Here is a 4,839-nt window from a genome sequence, read left to right as displayed (position 1 = left end):
TGCTTCTCCCCCAACCCCCCAACCCTCCTCCATACACCCCTCCCCGCCCCGTGGCCCCTGAGCTCTGGTTCTCCTGATGGGTTCAGACCCGCCCCTGTGCATAGGGCTTCACAGGCTTTCACAAGTGTCAGTGGGGGCTCCTGGGTAGCTCGGTGGGTTAAGCCTCTGCCTTTGGCTCGGGCCTGATCTCAGGGTCCTGGGATCGAGCCCCGCATTGAGCTCTCTCCTCGGTGGGGAGCCTGCTTCCCCCTCTCTCTGCCTACCTGTGATCTCTCTCTCTGTCAAATAAATAAACAAAAACAGTTTTTTGTTAAAAAACAAACAGTCAGCTTTGCGCAGTGGCAGTATCGTAGCCAATGAGGTTTATCCGAGGCGCGATTATTGCTAATTGAAAAAACAAACAGTCAGTGAATTTTGCTTCTTAAGCTGGCTCGGGTAAGAACAGGTCCTGGGGAGCCCAGCGCGTGGAGAGCACAGTTCGGGTCAAAGGCTCTGGAAAACAAGGCCAGCCAGCCAGGACAAAGGAGCCTGGGAAGATGAGCTGGGGGGCAAGGTCTGAGGCTGTGCGGCCGTTGGGGAGGGTCACCCTCCACACTGGGCCCACCTCTTCCCCGAGGAGGGGCATTGAGGAGAGTCAGCCAGGAGGACGCCTGTGGGAGACAGCCCGGCCTGAGCTGAGGACCTGGGTCCCCGAAGCCCAGGCCCGGAGCACACATGAGTGACATTGGGGAAGAGCCTGTCCACCTGCTCTGGCTCTCGCAGGCTCCAGAAACTCTGCAGGGCCCCAGGGCTTTCCAGGGTTCTGGGGGTGGGGCAGTCCCCAGCCCTGGGGTGGGGGGGCGTGGCAGAGCCCAGAGGTCCCTAGACACAGGCCTTGGTGGCCTCTGGCTAGAGGCTGCTCCTCCCCTCGCTGCCTCCAGACCAGTGCTCACAGCACTCTGCAAAGAATGAGAAGATTGAAGATTTGGAGTGGGAGGACTGATCACCCTCCCCTCCCCACTCCCTCCACTCCTGGGCTCTGGCTCTGGGCCTGGCTCTCAGCGTTTCCCTGGAGGACAGTGTCCGAGTCTGCTGTCCAGCTACCCAGCAGCTCCGCTCCCCCTGTCCCTCCCCACCCCAGCCTCCACCTCTCTCCTGCACTTCTGACCCCTGAGGGCCCTGGAGGCAGGGACCCAGCCTGTGCGCAGTTCTGCGGTGAGAACAGGCCCTGAGTAGGAGGCGAGGAGATGCTGGGGGCCCGGCCCAGGCATGGACCCTGGGGGGATGCAGCCCGCCCTCCTTCTGCTCAGTGTTGGAGGTGACTGGTGGCTCAGACTGCTGTCCTCAGGGACCCCAGGAAGCCCTCCCCCGGGCAGGAGCTGCCTAAAAGGGCCTGGCGGGCCCCCATGGGCCCTCCCCAGGTGACCCTCCTCCAAAGGCCAGCGACCTGCAGCGCGGTGGAAGTAGAGGGCGGGAAAGGTGTGCTGGGCTAGTAGTATCCGGGGAGAACCAGCATCTGCAGGCTGGTAGGGAGGTGGGGCCCAGGAGAGGGAAGAGAGACTGCCCTGGGGGGGCATGGGGGGGCCCGGGAACACCTCCTGCTCTGCCCCACTCTCAGGCGGAGGCTCTGGCGCCATGGAGGGGCTGCTTCCAGCCCTGTGGGCTCTGCTGGCGTCTGCGGGTCTTGCTGGCAGCAAGGAAGAGCCAGGTAGGGGCGGCCCGGGGGGCGCGGGGGGTGCGGGGGGAGCAGGCCATGTGGGCAGCCCTCTCCACCGCGGCCCCCTGGCTGCCCCACAGGTGGGAACCTGAGCTGTTACCAGTGTTTCAAAGTGGCCGACCTGGCGCAGTGCAGGCCCACCGCGTGCCGCCCCACCGACCAGGTCTGCCTGTCCAATGCCGTGGTGTTCCTCAGCAGCAAGTCCAGTAAGTCCGGCGGTGGCCCAGGAGGGCCCGGGGCTGCGTCCCGACTCCCACGGGTCGCTCCCCTAACACAGGGCTCCTGGGGAGTGGGGGGGACGGCACGCACGCATTGTAAGTGGTTCTCCTCTTTCGGAAGCGCTAGTCCCTAAATGCTGCTGCCCTGGGAGCTGCCGGCGGGCCCGAGGCTCGGGAGTAACTGAACGCATGGGGAGAGCCGGGCGCCCAGACCGCTGAGCAGGCAGTGGACGGCCAGGCAGGCGAGACGCTGGCCGGGCACACCTGGCTGCCCACTGCTGCCCTCCACACCTCTCCGCCGCCTGGCCGCTGTGGGGCGCAGGTAGTAAGGTTTGACTCGATGAGCCAGCCTTAGAGGAGATTCTGACGTGGAATGGGAGCTTGTCCCCCAGAGAAATGTCACAGAGCCCACCGCCGGAAGCCCTCTCCTGTGAAACCGTGAAAGGGTCCAGCGAGAACTAGATGTGGAGAGACCCATCTGTCCTCCTGAGAAAGGGCGATCAGGGCCGCGGAGGGTGGCCAGAGGGTTCGGGGCCCCTGCACACCTGCCCACGCCCACACAGCCGCCCCTCCCTGGCACCGAGGCCTCCGGGCCTGGCTGGGACACTGCTCACCCAGTCCATTCCACGATGAACCTCAGCAGGTGTCCTGTCTCCTGGTCTTCCGGTCACGATGCAAGAAAGTCCCTGCTGCCCCGTCGGGCTTCCCCACGATGAGCCTGTCCAGTGTCCGCGCACCTGCGCCGCACGGGCCCGTTTGGCAGACTTGCTGGGCAGGCGAGCCCCTGGGGACTGCTGGGGAGCTGCTCCACCTTTCATCTCAGGAGGGCGTTTAACCCCGAGGGCCGCCTGGCCCCTCCACTCTCCTCCTGCCACCCGGAGGTGGCGCCGAGCGCTCTGCCCTAGGCTGCACCCCTTCCGGGCCTGGCTTTTCAGTACTGCGGGAGCTGAGGCCGAGGACATCGGTGCTTAGACTGAGTGTCTAAGCACCGGGGTTGGCTTTTCCCTTAGCAGTTTCCCTGCCCTGGGATCTGCCCAGGGACTCTGCGCCAGGTTTCGTGGCCTGAGGGTGCAGAGGGAGGGGACCGACCTATTGGTGGCCTGCTCTCCAGGGACCTTCTGGCCGGCGCCCTGACCTCTGCCCCCAGATCTCCAACCTGAGCACTGGAGGCTCACGGGGGAGGCGGATAGGAGGAGGCCCGCATTTTGACTGCCTTCAGGTGGCCCAAACCCAGCAGCACCCGCGGCCCAGGAGCTTCCATGATACCGTGTAACACGATCCCCACAGCCCGCAACTTGGTATCAGTCAACAGGACAAAATGTAACAATACAACCCAGACCACCGGGCCACAATGGGATAGCCAGTAGGAGAGGGTCTCCTACAATTTGGGTTGTTCTGAGTGTTTTCCTTTCTTGCGATGTTCCCTTCGGAGGTTTCGCCACATCTTCCAGCGGGAGGACGAGGCTGAGCCCGGGACTGAGCGAGCAGAGGGGACAGCCACGTCCAGTCCCTTGTCCACTCTGCTCTACCCCACATCCCTAAGACTTGCAGGCTTCTGGGCAGGCCAGCGTGGTCTGGGCTGTGTGTGGCTCCAGGGAAAAGCCCTTACCAGGGCCAGCAGTCCTGAACCCTGATTTTGTTGGGACCTCGAAGGTGACCGTGGGCAACCAGGTCCCCACTGCCCTTGCGGGGCCCAGGGTTCTCTGACTCTCAGGTTAAGTTCTGGCTTTTGCCACTCATGTGGAAAGCACCCCCTCCCCCACCTTCGGGCCTCTTCCTGCAGCCTGGCGGCCACCTGCCCCCTCCTCTCTTTTGCAGAATCAAAGATGACCCTCTCTGTCAGCAAGGGCTGTGCTCCCAGGTGTCCCAACGCCAACATGAACTATGAGTGGACAGTGGGACCCAGGATACTGGGCAGGATCGTAAGGCGGTGTTGTTCTGGAAATCTCTGCAACAGGGCACCTGCCATACAAGAGGGTCCCTGGGCCCTTCTAAGGGGGGTCCTGCTCGGAGCCGGCCTCCTCTGGGTCCTGCTGGGGGCACCTTCCTCTTGGCCGGACAGACCCACCGTATCCCCCCACACCTCCCCTCAGCCCAGCCCCCATCCTTTTCAAGACACTGGGTGGCAGGAAGGACGCCACCGCCTCCGTCCCAGGCCTGGCCACTTCTCCCGTCTCTGGCAGGCACCCTTCGCTCAGATAGTCCGGAGAAGGTAGCCCAGCTTCCCAGTATGGGGTAATGGCTCCCGGGATTCACCCTGAACACACAGCGTAGGGCCCCGTCGGGGACAGGAAAAGCCGAGGCGAGCCCGAGGGCAGCTGCCGCCCGGACTCTGGCTCGGACCCGGCCAGCCCCCGCCCTGCTGTAGTGGCCCGGGCAGAGTGCGGCTGTGGGTGTCCACCTGTGCATGGAGACCATGACCACCGCCCACAGAGACAATAAACTCATGGCCTGACCGTTCCGCGATCCGCTCCTTCAACCGTTTCTGCCCATCAGGCCTAGACCACACCCCCCCGCCCACGTCCACACGGTCGTGCACGGCCTCAGCGGCCAGGTCTGGACAGCACCATCCAGCGGGGCCAGCCGAGCGTGGGGATGGCCCCTGGGTCCTGGCCTAGCAGTGTGTAAGCAGCAGACCAGAAGGCCAGTAAGCCACTGCGTGGACGTGGGGGAGACCCTGGAGGGTGGGGGTCTGGGGCGTGTGGGTGGTGCCCATGTAAGTACTGGGACGCAGGGACGCTGGGAAGGGATGGCTGGACAGAGGGGCTGTGTCTGGTGGGCAGCTGGGTTGGAGAGGGTGAGGGCTGCTGGAAGGGCTACCGGTGCCCGGGACAGCCCCCTGCCTGGCCAGGCAGAGGGTCGCCCAGGTGAGGAGCAGGTTAGGACAGGGAGAACCGGTGACAAGCTCAGGACTGTCCAGGCTGA

At 64.3% G+C, this 4,839-nt stretch overlaps 1 pseudogene; it reads left to right on the top strand.

The window, feature by feature from the left end:
- The first annotated feature begins 327 nt into the window (after positions 1–327).
- LOC122905644 lies at positions 328–427 on the top strand (annotated as a pseudogene).
- Positions 428–4,839: the final 4,412 nt, after the last annotated feature.

This window comes from Neovison vison, chromosome 4 (assembly GCF_020171115.1).
Source record: "Neovison vison isolate M4711 chromosome 4, ASM_NN_V1, whole genome shotgun sequence".
Taxonomy (NCBI): domain Eukaryota; kingdom Metazoa; phylum Chordata; class Mammalia; order Carnivora; family Mustelidae; genus Neogale; species Neogale vison.
This window is presented reverse-complemented; position numbering and strand designations above follow the sequence as displayed.